The 15,464-nt window shown below is 36.3% G+C and overlaps 1 non-coding gene across 1 annotated transcript; it reads right to left on the bottom strand.

The window, feature by feature from the left end:
* Positions 1-206: 206 nt before the first annotated feature.
* TRNAM-CAU (transfer RNA methionine (anticodon CAU)) lies at positions 207-278 on the bottom strand. The gene has a single exon. It is a non-coding gene; the product is annotated as a tRNA-Met (tRNA).
* Between the last annotated feature and the right edge of the window lie 15,186 nt (positions 279-15,464).

Below are 15,464 nucleotides of genomic sequence, written 5' to 3'. Positions count from 1 at the left end.
GCCGATGGCTTCCACTATCCGTCGAGGACACTAGAGACAGGTAAATTCAGGTACAAATCTCCCACGTTCGTTATTGTGCCTTTATTTTTTAACATATAACTAGCTCAACCTGTAATTTGTAATTACTTATATTGAAGGAGGTAGCAAGAGACTGCTATGTACCTACATTTGTAATGAAAAAGCATTAATACATTAAAACAACTTCGTAGCAGAGCGTAGTTTCGATCTACGGACCTCTGGGTTATGGGCCCAGCACGCTTCCACTGCGCCACTCTGCTGCTCATATTATTTGGATGATACATTTTATAGATCTTTTATAATATTATAATTGGTAATATTTTCATCATAAATAAAAGTATCAGTGTTTCTGCGCAGTAACGCACCAGTACGTACTGATCTTGCGCATGGGATGCGCACATCATGGCTACTGTGCACAGCCAGCTGCGTATGACATACATCATAGCATGGGTATGTGATCACTGCTGCACACGATGGGTATGGGTTCACTACCACTCATGAACAGGACATGTATTGGAGGCACTAACGCTCACAGGATAGGTATACATGGGGTCTACAGGATAAGTATGGGATCCACTCAGCCCTGGAGGCTGATCTGTCGTGTTTGTTGAGGTCTATAGTAACTCTTCTTGCATGTAAACATTCCAAGCATAAGAATTATATTTAGTGTCTGGACCGAGATTCATCAGTCAGTTACACAAGTACTAACGAACATGTTATCTCAATCTTTGGCGACTTTACACATATTAAACAGTTGATGAGCTCCAAAGGACTGGGAGGCTGTTTATAATTATATATTATTTTCTAAATTGTTGTGTTATGCCTCCAAAACTCGGCATGTAGATGTTCAACCCGTCCTCCTAATAGAACGGCGCCTTTTGACGAATACTCTTCCCAAGACCAACAATTGTCGTACTAGAAAATGGTAGCGGCTCGTGAAACTGCAGCCCATCCTCTTGTGTTGGTAGTACTTATAGTAACGATGAGGACCAAAGTATCGACGAACAACGCAATTAGAAAGTAGAAATCTGAACTATTGACTTTAGACAAACTGGAAAAAGGTTTTATATTTATGTTGCAAAGACAACCTTAACTAACTAAACCATCCTAGGCCTAATAAGCGCAATCTGAGGCCTAATATCGTACATATGTGTGCTATACTAGACCTAGTAATATATATGTTTTTTTTTTTAGCTTTATTTTTCCAGACTATAAAGTGATTAGTGCTATATACTTCACTTCCAACTATATAGAGTCAATAATTAAGAATTCAGGCTATAAAGACAGTCTATAATTAAGACTTTAATTAAGAATTCAGACTATAAAGTGATTAGTAAGTTCTATTATGTAATGACTTAGTACGTCAACGTTTGTACTATGGAGCATATACAACAACTACTGTGTAAACAGGAGGATGGGTCGCGACGTTGACATACTGTGCCGTTCTCTGTTGTGTTAGGATAAGGTCACTTACGCGCGAGAGTTTGTTGACGTTGGGAGACTTGAGGAGGACGGGCTGGATCACGGGGCCAAGTGTGACATTGCTGTCAAGTGTGTTATGTCGGTCTTGTCTGAGGTCAACCCCTAGAGTTGGCCTAAATAATCGCCCCCGGCTGGGCTCGAACCACCAACCTTTCGGTTAACAGCCGAACACCTAACCAATTGTGCCACGGAAGCTCGAGGAACGTACTAAACAAATTTGTAATAAGGCGGAACTACTTAGATATCGAAGTGTAATAATTATCTGAGTTTACTTGAGAGCTACTAATAGTGGCCTCGATGAGGACAGGAGGCCGGCGGCTTGTCGAAGGTCCCCCATTTGCCTTGATGATCTTTTCCTGATGATGATAATTCCTATAGTGTCCTAATGCCTAAAGTAACCTTGTGTCTAGTGGTCACGACGGAGACGGGAAGCCGGCAGCTTGTCAATGATTCCCCCCCCATTTTTCCTAAGTTTCCTCCTTTATTTCCCTAATTTTCCTCCTTTCCCTCCACAAAAAAGAGTAACAACAACAAAAAATACTCTGGGGTTGGAGTCCCTGTGCCTTCTTGTACCAACTTCGAGGTTAACTTCGGAGCTGGTGCCCCCTGGGGGCAGTTCCTTGTTGCCTTCAACCTCGTTCTGACAGTTCCTGCGACGGCGCTGGAACCTGTCTTATTGGCGTTTGCCTTTCCAATTGAGACGTTCTGTGCTGTGGAGAGGGGGACCTGCTGCATGGGTGACAGCTTCTCCCCCGTATCAACCTACCCTGGCTTTGCGCCCTGGAGAGGCCACTCCAGACCGACAACCAGAACGGAACTCCATAGTCTCCTGAGACAGATGGACGCCTACTACTTGGATGGTCCACCAGTTTTTACATTCTTGTAAAGCCACTAGCACGCATAGCGTTTCGGCCAGGTCCTTTATCCTAATACGGCTAAGTCCTAAGATTAATATTAATTTTAATTATTAACTCCGGAATACGACCCGTCAACTCGTTTCACTGCTGGGTGAAGAGAGGCGTAATGTTAAGGATTGGAACCCAGTCAATCCTCCCCGGCCAGGATACGAACTCAGACTAAATTGTTTGCGAAGTGCGGGGACTATTGTTTCACCACTGCTCCACGGGGACTGCATGCACGGGGACCAGTCATTGAAAGTTGCACAACAATTGGGAACTCTAGTAAGAAAGTCAACTTTATTTTCAAGGAAAATAAAGTTATTTAACTGTAAACATCTCTGGTGCGGCCACATTTGGACTGCTGTACCAAGCATAGAGGCCTCACCTTCACAACATATCTGCTGTGGAGAAAATACAACACAGAGCGACAAAAAGCATTTCAGAACTAAATCGGCTCCCATACCAGGAACGGTTGAGGGCCCCAGGACTAGCACAGCAAGCCAGACGCGGCATGGTGGCTCCCATACCAGGAACGGTTGAGGGCCACAGGACTAACACAGCAAGCCAGACGGGGCATGGTGGCTCCCATACCAGGAACGGTTGAGGGCCCCAGGACTAACACAGCAAGCCAGACGGGGCATGGTGGCTCCCCTACCAGGAACGGTTGAGGGCCCCAGGACTAGCACAGCAAGCCAGACGCGGCATGGTGGCTCCCATACCAGGAACGGTTGAGGGCCCCAGGACTAACACAGCAAGCCAGACGGGGCATGGTGGCTCCCATACCAGGAACGGTTGAGGGCCCCAGAGTAGTAGGGTTGGCGCCACACAGACGATATTTTTTTTTCAGGGAAAATATCGTCTGTGTGGCGCCAGGGTTTTCAGGTAAATTTAGAATATCCCCTGTGCGCCCCAAGGGTTTCAGGTAAATTTAGAAATATCGTCTGTGTGGAGCCAGGGTTTTCAGGTAAATTTTGTCAGTCGCAGATTTTAGAAGTAAGGATTTCTTATGAGAAAAATAATTTCCGAGACTTAGAAGTTTGTTAAAGCCTTATGGGAGAAATTCAAATAACGTGTGTAGCACTTTAGGGCTTCCAGGAGAACTCTACGGACATATTTTACATGTTTTCAACTTACAAAATCGTCTATGTAAGCCTTAGTTATTCATATAAATTTAGAAAATCACCTGTGTAAGTCATTGTTTTCAGGGTTTCGTACATCACACCCCCCTCCCTCCCCCCCTTACCTCGCAATCTGTCGCCTCACCTGTGTTTACTTTACGCCCGGTCAGCCAGACCTCTTATCTTATGTTATCTTCTCATAATATCTGGACCGTCCCTCCTCTCTCTCTCTCTCTCCTTTCATTCAGTTCAACTATTTTCCAACATCGTATGTTTGCTCCTTTTCATTAAGCAAGTCAGTATGTTTGCTCCTTTTCATTAAGCAAGTCAGTTTTACACAAATAAATCATGTTAGTAAGCAAGTTCTAGCTCACGTTCCCCACCTTAGTCCCCTGTCGTATAATGAATACTATCATTCCAATCCCTCTAAAATTTAAAAATAATCATATTTCAAATGTAGTTCAATACAGTAATTTAGTTACCAAGCTCCAGCTCTTGTCCTCCGCCTTAGCTCTCTCTCGTATCTTCGTTAGTATCAGTCCAATTTCCCTGAAATTTCTACCCTCTGTATTTCAGACATAGTTTAGTAAATGCAAACAATTATCAAACTCTAGCTCTTGTCCCCAGCTTAGTTCATTTGTACAAAATCATTAGTAACAGTCCAAATTCCCTGAGATTTTTAGCCTCTGTATTTCAGACACCATAAATAAGATCAAAACAGTTACCAAGCTCCAGCTCTTGTCCTCCGCCTTAGTTCTCTTTCATATCTTTGTAAATAAACCACCAATTTCCCTGAAATTTCTACCCTCTGTATTTCAGACACCGTAAATAAAATCAAGTCAGTTATCGAGCTCCAGCTCTCGTCCCCGCCTTAGTTCTCCTTCGTATCTTTGTAAATAACCCATCAATTTCCCTAAAATTAAAAGCAGACATACTTCAAAGTTAGTAAATAAAATCAAGTCAGTTATCGAGCTCCAGCTCTCGTCCCCCACCCTCTTCCACCCTCAAGTCTTTGTAAATAAACCATCAATTTCCCTGAAATTTTTTACCCTCTGTATTTCAGACATAGTAAATATGAAGTAAACAATTATAAAACTAGCTCTTGTCCTCTGTCCAAGCTCACTTTTGTAAAATCATTACTCTCAGTCCAAATCACCCAACTACATTTTCAGACATAGTAAATAAAAACCAGTTCAGTTATCAAGTTTCAACTCTTGTGCCCCAGCTTAGTTCATTTGTACAAGTTCTTTATTTTCCAACTAAATCACCCTGAGATTTAAGATCACCGTATTTCTAACGTAGTAAAATTAATCGGGGCATTAACCAAGCTCCATTTCCTCAGCCTTAGATCATCAGACATAAATATATTCGATCAAGTCCCTCTCCAGCCTATCTGTTTATCAGAGTATTTACTTTACCCTTCTCATCCCCAACGTATCAATCCCCAACGTATCAAAACCTTCAATAATCATACTGTATTTGCATATTTTTTCTATATTCAGCTGTGTTCTTCACATTTTGTCCATGTTTTCTATGTTCACTCCATGTTCTTCAAATGTTCACAGTCCCATTCAGTTCATATTTTCACAAGTATCTCCATTTTTTCTGTAATCTTTCTCTTAGTCTCATTACTTTCTCTACAAATTCTAGTCATATTTTCTATGTTTTCATGTTCATCACATGTTCTCTTTACAACTTTTATACTCAATATTCATGCTAACTTCCATATTTTGTGTTCTTTGTCAATATTCATGTTCCTCTACAAGTTCATGTTCCTCACAAGATCACTTCGTTTTTCACCTTCACTTACATGTTTTCTACATTCTTTGTCATATTCTCCATGTTCTTCACAAGTCCATTGTTCATTCTTTGTATTCCCTATTCTCCTTATCATGTTTTCATGTTCTCTGTAAGTTCATATTCCCAGCATGTTCACTGTATTCATCAACTTTTCTTACATGTGTTCTTTGCCATGTTCCCCATATGTTCTCTGGGTTTTTCCCCTTACATGTTATCTAACGTTCCTTAACTAAAAAAATCTTTCGCCAATCAACTAAAACATAGTCACTTTCGTCATTTCTCAACTAAACTTATTATCCAGTCAACTAAAAATAGTCAGAAATAGCCTCGTTCAACACTGTTCTTAACTAAAACAACCTTTCTCTTAGCTAAAAATTGTCAAAGGAAACTTTTTTCAGCACTTTCTTAACAGGCGCTATGTTTCATCAAGAAAAAATTGTCAAAGGAAACTTTCCAAAACTGTTCATAACTAGCTTTTATCCATCGTCAATCAACTAAATAATAACTTTCATCATTTCTTAACTAAACTTATTCCCCAGTCATCAGAAAATAGCCGTGTTCTTCATGTTTCATTGTCATTTCATAACTAAAATTATCCATCAATCAACAGAAAAAGCCATGTTCATCATGTTTTGTCTTTTTGCTTAACTAAAATTATGTTTTGTCAAGTAAGAAAAAATAACCAAAGATATCTTTCATCGCTGTTCTTAACTGACATTATACTTTGGGGAGCACAAAAATAGTCTCCCTCGTCATGTTTTGTCTTTTTCCTTAACTAAAGTATTCATCAGTCAACTAAAAATAATTGCTTCATCATGTTTCCTTGTCATTTCTTAACTGAAATATCACTTCTCTCATCTGAAATAGTCAGGATTAACCTCATTCAACACCGTTCTTAACTAAAGTAACCTTTTGCTTAGCTAAAAATTGTCAAAGGAATCTTTTCAGCACTGTTCATAACTAACTTTATCCATCGTCAAGTAAGAAAATATAGTCAAAGATATCTATCATCGTCGTTCGTAACTGACATTTATACTTTGTGGAGCACTAAAATAGTCAAATGTAACTTTTTCAACACTTTCGTAACTAAAATTATATGTCGCTAAGTAAGAAAAATAGTCAAAGGTGCTCTTCTTTACACCAAAGTTACTCTTCGAGAAATCAAAGACTCTCTTCAATACATCAAGGACTTACTCAAAGACACCAAAGTTACACTCTAAGACTTCCTTAAGACTTCAATGGGACTCTTCCATTCATCAAAGACATTCTCTAAGCCCTCAAAGTTATTCTCAGCACAATCAAAAGTTATTCCAAGACAACAAAAGTCATTCTCAGAGCTATCAAAATTATTCTCGGAGTCATCAAAAGGTATTCTCTAACTCACTTTTGGTCATTAAAGTTAAGTTCTATGTTATAAAAGTTTGTCTCAGAGACATCTAAAGTTAATCTTAGAGTTATCAAATGTAATCTCTAACTCTCTTTTGTTCATCAAAGTTGATCTCAGAGTTAACAAAGGTAATCTCTAACTCACTCTCGTTCATCAAAGTTATTCAAAGAGCTAACAAAAGTTATTCTCAGAGTCACCTTCGTTCTTCAGAGATACTTTCCAAAACATCTTTATTCATCAAAGTTATTCTCAGAGGCATAAAAGTCATTCTCAGAGCTATCAAACTTGTTCTCAAAGTCATCAAACTTATTCACAGAGTCATCAAAGTTAATCTAAGACATCATTTTTCATCAAAGATATTCTCTCTAAACCATCAATGTTCTTCTCTAAGACATAAAAGTTATTCTCAGACTCACCTTCGTTCGTCAGAGAAACTTTCAAAACATCTTTGTTCATCAAACTTGTTTTCAAAGTCATCAAAAGTTAATCTAAGACATCTTCTTTCATCAAAGTTATTTTCAGAGACATCTAAAGTTATTCTCAGAGCTATCAAACTTGTTCTCAGAGTCATCAAATGTTATTCTCGAAGTCATCAAAGTTATTTTCAGAGACATCTAAAGTTAATTTCTATGTTATAAAGTTATTCTCAGAGACATCTAAAGTTAATCTTGGTCATCAAAGTTGTTCTCTAAACATCAATGTTGTTCTCCAAGACATCAAAGATGTTCTCAAAATCATAAAAGTTATTCCCAGAGCTATCAAAGTTAATCTCAGAGTTATCCAAAGATATTCTCATGTCCACAAAAGTTATTCCAAGAGACGTCAAAGTTGTTTCAAAGACTTCAAAGTTAATCTCAGAGTTATCCAAAGACATTCTCAGAGACATCTAAAGTTATTCTCTAAGACATCAAAGTTGTTCTAAGAGTTATCAAAAGTTATTCTCAGTCATGATATGTTATTCTCTAACTCACTTCCATTCATCAAAGACATTCTCTAAGTCCTGAAAGTTATTCTCTAAGACAACAAAGTCTTTCTCAGAGCTACCAAAGATGTTCTCTAAATCATAAAAGTTAATCTTAACTCACCTTCGTTCATTAGAGAAACTTTCCAATCCATATTCGTTGACCAGAGTTATTCTCAGAGTCATCAAAGCGATCTCTAATTCATCTTCGTTCTCCAAAGTTGTTCTCTAAGACACCTTCATTCATCAAAGAAACTCTCCTTCTTCCATCATGTTATTCTTTAAGACATCTTCAGTCATAAAATTTTCTCTCCAAAATGTAACTAGTTCAGCTTTTCATACCAAACCTGCATTTCTGTTAAAACATATTTTCTTAGTTGCTTTACCCTAAAACTGTTCTCTGAACTACACTGTTCAAACCTACGTAACCTATCCTCTCCACCCAATGTTACTTAGTTAACGTAACGTTCCTAAACCTAGCTTTACCTATCCTAACATACCTTACCTTACCTTCCCTATCTTACCTAACTTTACCTATCCTAACATAACTTACCTTACCTTCCCTATCTTACCTAACTTTACCTATCCTAACATAACTTACCTTACCTTCTCTAACTTAACCTAACTTTACCTATCCTAACTTAACTTACCTAACTTATTCTGCTTAACATAACTTACCTTCATATCTTACCTAACTTTACCTATCCTATCCTAACCTAACTTGTCTTACATAACTTAATCTTACTTTCCCAAACTGATGTATCCTAACTTATCTAGTCCAACCAGACATGATCTAACTTAAGTATTCCTTCTTGTCTTTGTGTTTCGTCAATCATTGTCTCATATTCATTTACTCATTTCATTAGTTAATTTCTCAAATGGTCACTTATGCATTTCAAGTGCTATTTGTTAGAGATTGGATATTTAAGCATTTCAAAGGATTATAATTTCTCAAATGGACGTTTTTGCATTTCAAGTGCTATTTGTTAGAGATTGGATATTTAAGCATTTCAAAGGATTTTTGTTATATATGGGAACTTACTCGTTTCAAGGGCTAATTTCTCAAATGGACGTTTTTGCATTTCAAGTGCTATTTGTTAGAGATTGGATATTTAACCATTTCAAAGGATTTTTTGTTATATATGGGAACTTACTCGTTTCAAGGGCTAATTTCTCAAATGGTCATTTTTTGCAGATCAAGGGTTATTTGTTAAAGTTCATCAAGTTGCCCATAAGTTGTATTTAGTAGGTTCTATCTTATGTTCTTATTCCCCAACCCCTTAACCTAACCTCTTGTAATCGTAGTGTATTTGGTAGGTTCTATCATATGTTCTTATTCCCCAACCCTTTAACCTAATCTTTCATATGTAGTTTGTTGAATATATTATCCTTTTCCTAACCTTTCAGATGTAGCTTTGTTTCTCCTTTTTGTATATTTTTACCCAAACCATCTTTCCTTCTTTACTTTGATTCTCCTACTCCTTCTAACCCTCCTTTTCTATCTCTCTCCCTTATTCTCTCTCTTCCTCCCCCTCTCTCTCCCTCATTTGCTCAAATGCTCTCTTGTTTCTCAAATTCAAGTCTTATTGCTCCCATTCTCACACCCTCATTCTCATTCACTTAGTTTTTCTTTTTCTCAATTCAAGTCTTATTGCTCCCATTCTCACACCCTCATTCTCATTCACTTAGTTTTTCTTTTTCTCAATTCAAGTCTTAGTGCTCCCATGCCCACACTCTCTCTCATTCTCTCTTCTTTGGTCCCATTTTCTTCCGCCCCCTCTCTCTTACTCCTTGCTCTTCTTTCATGCTCTCACTCCCTCGAGCTCTTGTTTCTCAAATTCAAGTCTTATTGCTCCCATTCTCACACCCTCATTCTCATTCACTTAGTTTTTCTTTTTCTCAATTCAAGTCTTATTGCTCCCATTCTCACACCCTCATTCTCATTCACTTAGTTTTTCTTTTTCTCAATTCAAGTCTTAGTGCTCCCATGCCCACACTCTCTCTCATTCTCTCTTCTTTGGTCCCATTTTCTTCCGCCCCCTCTCTCTTACTCCTTGCTCTTCTTTCATGCTCTCACTCCCTCGAGCTCTTGTTTCTCAATTTCAAGTCTTAGTAGATCTGATTCTTTACTATTGTAATTTTATTATTACTATGATAAAGAATGAACTTATATGTGAAAACAAAGTAAAGAAGGAAAGAAGGTTAAGTGGGATGGTGGGTTTGGGTAAAAATATACAAAAAGGAGAAACAAAGCTACATCTGAAAGGTTAGGAAAAGGATAATATATTCAACAAACTACATATGAAAGATTAGGTTAAAGGGTTGGGGAATAAGAACATATGATAGAACCTACCAAATACACTACGATTACAAGAGGTTAGGTTAAGGGGTTGGGGAATAAGAACATAAGATAGAACCTACTAAATACAACTTATGGGCAACTTGATGAACTTTAACAAATAACCCTTGATCTGCAAAAAATGACCATTTGAGAAATTAGCCCTTGAAACGAGTAAGTTCCCATATATAACAAAAAATCCTTTGAAATGGTTAAATATCCAATCTCTAACAAATAGCACTTGAAATGCAAAAACGTCCATTTGAGAAATTAGCCCTTGAAACGAGTAAGTTCCCATATATAACAAAAATCCTTTGAAATGCTTAAATATCCAATCTCTAACAAATAGCACTTGAAATGCAAAAACGTCCATTTGAGAAATTATAATCCTTTGAAATGCTTAAATATCCAATCTCTAACAAATAGCACTTGAAATGCATAAGTGACCATTTGAGAAATTAACTAATGAAATGAGTAAATGAATATGAGACAATGATTGACGAAACACAAAGACAAGAAGGAATACTTAAGTTAGATCATGTCTGGTTGGACTAGATAAGTTAGGATACATCAGTTTGGGAAAGTAAGATTAAGTTATGTAAGACAAGTTAGGTTAGGATAGGATAGGTAAAGTTAGGTAAGATATGAAGGTAAGTTATGTTAAGCAGAATAAGTTAGGTAAGTTAAGTTAGGATAGGTAAAGTTAGGTTAAGTTAGAGAAGGTAAGGTAAGTTATGTTAGGATAGGTAAAGTTAGGTAAGATAGGGAAGGTAAGGTAAGTTATGTTAGGATAGGTAAAGTTAGGTAAGATAGGGAAGGTAAGGTAAGGTATGTTAGGATAGGTAAAGCTAGGTTTAGGAACGTTACGTTAACTAAGTAACATTGGGTGGAGAGGATAGGTTACGTAGGTTTGAACAGTGTAGTTCAGAGAACAGTTTTAGGGTAAAGCAACTAAGAAAATATGTTTTAACAGAAATGCAGGTTTGGTATGAAAAGCTGAACTAGTTACATTTTGGAGAGAAAATTTTATGACTGAAGATGTCTTAAAGAATAACATGATGGAAGAAGGAGAGTTTCTTTGATGAATGAAGGTGTCTTAGAGAACAACTTTGGAGAACGAAGATGAATTAGAGATCGCTTTGATGACTCTGAGAATAACTCTGGTCAACGAATATGGATTGGAAAGTTTCTCTAATGAACGAAGGTGAGTTAAGATTAACTTTTATGATTTAGAGAACATCTTTGGTAGCTCTGAGAAAGACTTTGTTGTCTTAGAGAATAACTTTCAGGACTTAGAGAATGTCTTTGATGAATGGAAGTGAGTTAGAGAATAACATATCATGACTGAGAATAACTTTTGATAACTCTTAGAACAACTTTGATGTCTTAGAGAATAACTTTAGATGTCTCTGAGAATGTCTTTGGATAACTCTGAGATTAACTTTGAAGTCTTTGAAACAACTTTGACGTCTCTTGGAATAACTTTTGTGGACATGAGAATATCTTTGGATAACTCTGAGATTAACTTTGATAGCTCTGGGAATAACTTTTATGATTTTGAGAACATCTTTGATGTCTTGGAGAACAACATTGATGTTTAGAGAACAACTTTGATGACCAAGATTAACTTTAGATGTCTCTGAGAATAACTTTATAACATAGAAATTAACTTTAGATGTCTCTGAAAATAACTTTGATGACTTCGAGAATAACATTTGATGACTCTGAGAACAAGTTTGATAGCTCTGAGAATAACTTTAGATGTCTCTGAAAATAACTTTGATGAAAGAAGATGTCTTAGATTAACTTTTGATGACTTTGAAAACAAGTTTGATGAACAAAGATGTTTTGAAAGTTTCTCTGACGAACGAAGGTGAGTCTGAGAATAACTTTTATGTCTTAGAGAAGAACATTGATGGTTTAGAGAGAATATCTTTGATGAAAAATGATGTCTTAGATTAACTTTGATGACTCTGTGAATAAGTTTGATGACTTTGAGAACAAGTTTGATAGCTCTGAGAATGACTTTTATGCCTCTGAGAATAACTTTGATGAATAAAGATGTTTTGGAAAGTATCTCTGAAGAACGAAGGTGACTCTGAGAATAACTTTTGTTAGCTCTTTGAATAACTTTGATGAACGAGAGTGAGTTAGAGATTACCTTTGTTAACTCTGAGATCAACTTTGATGAACAAAAGAGAGTTAGAGATTACATTTGATAACTCTAAGATTAACTTTAGATGTCTCTGAGACAAACTTTTATAACATAGAACTTAACTTTAATGACCAAAAGTGAGTTAGAGAATACCTTTTGATGACTCCGAGAATAATTTTGATAGCTCTGAGAATGACTTTTGTTGTCTTGGAATAACTTTTGATTGTGCTGAGAATAACTTTGAGGGCTTAGAGAATGTCTTTGATGAATGGAAGAGTCCCATTGAAGTCTTAAGGAAGTCTTAGAGTGTAACTTTGGTGTCTTTGAGTAAGTCCTTGATGTATTGAAGAGAGTCTTTGATTTCTCGAAGAGTAACTTTGGTGTAAAGAAGAGCACCTTTGACTATTTTTCTTACTTAGCGACATATAATTTTAGTTACGAAAGTGTTGAAAAAGTTACATTTGACTATTTTAGTGCTCCACAAAGTATAAATGTCAGTTACGAACGACGATGATAGATATCTTTGACTATATTTTCTTACTTGACGATGGATAAAGTTAGTTATGAACAGTGCTGAAAAGATTCCTTTGACAATTTTTAGCTAAGCAAAAGGTTACTTTAGTTAAGAACGGTGTTGAATGAGGTTAATCCTGACTATTTCAGATGAGAGAAGTGATATTTCAGTTAAGAAATGACAAGGAAACATGATGAAGCAATTATTTTTAGTTGACTGATGAATACTTTAGTTAAGGAAAAAGACAAAACATGACGAGGGAGACTATTTTTGTGCTCCCCAAAGTATAATGTCAGTTAAGAACAGCGATGAAAGATATCTTTGGTTATTTTTTCTTACTTGACAAAACATAATTTTAGTTAAGCAAAAAGACAAAACATGATGAACATGGCTTTTTCTGTTGATTGATGGATAATTTTAGTTATGAAATGACAATGAAACATGAAGAACACGGCTATTTTCTGATGACTGGGGAATAAGTTTAGTTAAGAAATGATGAAAGTTATTATTTAGTTGATTGACGATGGATAAAAGCTAGTTATGAACAGTTTTGGAAAGTTTCCTTTGACAATTTTTTCTTGATGAAACATAGCGGCTGTTAAGAAAGTGCTGAAAGAAGTTTCCTTTGACAATTTTCAGCTAAGAGAAAGGGTGTTTTAGTTAAGAACAGTGTTGAACGAGGTTATTTCTGACTATTTTTTAGTTGACTGGATAATAAGTTTAGTTGAGAAATGACGAAAGTGACTATGTTTTTAGTTGATTGGCGAAAGATTTTTAGTTAAGAAGTTACAAGAAAGGTTTGTCTTTGTAAATTTGGAACTGAATAAATTGTAGATTTGTTTAAGAATATGGCTGGTAGAACTATTAAGTTGACTACGAGAATTACTTTGACATAGTTTTTGCAAATAAAAACTTGGTGACTAAAATTGTTGAGGAAACTGTATTGCTGATGCTAATATTTGACAAAGAACTAGTTAGTGAATGGAAGAAACAAAGAACATAAAAAAATTGAGGTTAAGTAAGGGAATGAACACAGTGAACATACGGTGAACACAGAAAACATGTAAGAAAAAGTTGATGAATACAGTGAACATGCTGGGAATATGAACTTACAGAGAACATGAAAACATGATAAGGAGAATAGGGAATACAAAGAATGAACAATGGACTTGTGAAGAACATGGAGAATATGACAAAGAATGTAGAAAACATGTAAGTGAAGGTGAAAAACGAAGTGATCTTGTGAGGAACATGAACTTGTAGAGGAACATGAATATTGACAAAGAACACAAAAAATATGGAAGTTAGCATGAATATTGAGTATAAAAGTTGTAAAGAGAACATGTGATGAACGTGAAAACATAGAAAATATGACTAGAATTTGTAGAGAAAGTAATGAGACTAAGAGAAAGATTACAGAAAAAATGGAGATACTTGTGAAAATATGAACTGAATGGGACTGTGAACATTTGAAGAACATGGAGTGAACATAGAAAACATGGACAAAATGTGAAGAACACAGCTGAATATAGAAAAAATATGCAAATACAGTATGATTATTGAAGGTTTTGATACGTTGGGGATTGATACGTTGGGGATGAGAAGGGTAAAGTAAATACTCTGATAAACAGATAGGCTGGAGAGGGACTTGATCGAATATATTTATGTCTGATGATCTAAGGCTGAGGAAATGGAGCTTGGTTAATGCCCCGATTAATTTTACTACGTTAGAAATACGGTGATCTTAAATCTCAGGGTGATTTAGTTGGAAAATAAAGAACTTGTACAAATGAACTAAGCTGGGGCACAAGAGTTGAAACTTGATAACTGAACTGGTTTTTATTTACTATGTCTGAAAATGTAGTTGGGTGATTTGGACTGAGAGTAATGATTTTACAAAAGTGAGCTTGGACAGAGGACAAGAGCTAGTTTTATAATTGTTTACTTCATATTTACTATGTCTGAAATACAGAGGGTAAAAAATTTCAGGGAAATTGATGGTTTATTTACAAAGACTTGAGGGTGGAAGAGGGTGGGGGACGAGAGCTGGAGCTCGATAACTGACTTGATTTTATTTACTAACTTTGAAGTATGTCTGCTTTTAATTTTAGGGAAATTGATGGGTTATTTACAAAGATACGAAGGAGAACTAAGGCGGGGACGAGAGCTGGAGCTCGATAACTGACTTGATTTTATTTACGGTGTCTGAAATACAGAGGGTAGAAATTTCAGGGAAATTGGTGGTTTATTTACAAAGATATGAAAGAGAACTAAGGCGGAGGACAAGAGCTGGAGCTTGGTAACTGTTTTGATCTTATTTATGGTGTCTGAAATACAGAGGCTAAAAATCTCAGGGAATTTGGACTGTTACTAATGATTTTGTACAAATGAACTAAGCTGGGGACAAGAGCTAGAGTTTGATAATTGTTTGCATTTACTAAACTATGTCTGAAATACAGAGGGTAGAAATTTCAGGGAAATTGGACTGATACTAACGAAGATACGAGAGAGAGCTAAGGCGGAGGACAAGAGCTGGAGCTTGGTAACTAAATTACTGTATTGAACAACATTTGAAATATGATTATTTTTAAATTTTGGAATGATAGTATTCTTTATACGACAGGGGACTATTGTGGGGAACGTGAGCTAGAACTTGCTTACTAACATGATTTATTTGTGTAAAACTGACTTGCTTAATGAAAAGGAGCAAACATACTGACTTGCTTAATGAAAAGGAGCAAACATACGATGTTGGAAAATAGTTGAACTGAATGAAAGGAGAGAGAGAGAGA

This window comes from Procambarus clarkii, chromosome 15, assembly GCF_040958095.1.
Source record: "Procambarus clarkii isolate CNS0578487 chromosome 15, FALCON_Pclarkii_2.0, whole genome shotgun sequence".
Lineage (NCBI taxonomy): Eukaryota > Metazoa > Arthropoda > Malacostraca > Decapoda > Cambaridae > Procambarus > Procambarus clarkii.
Note: the sequence above shows the minus strand (reverse complement) of the source record. Positions and strands in the feature narration are given on the sequence as shown.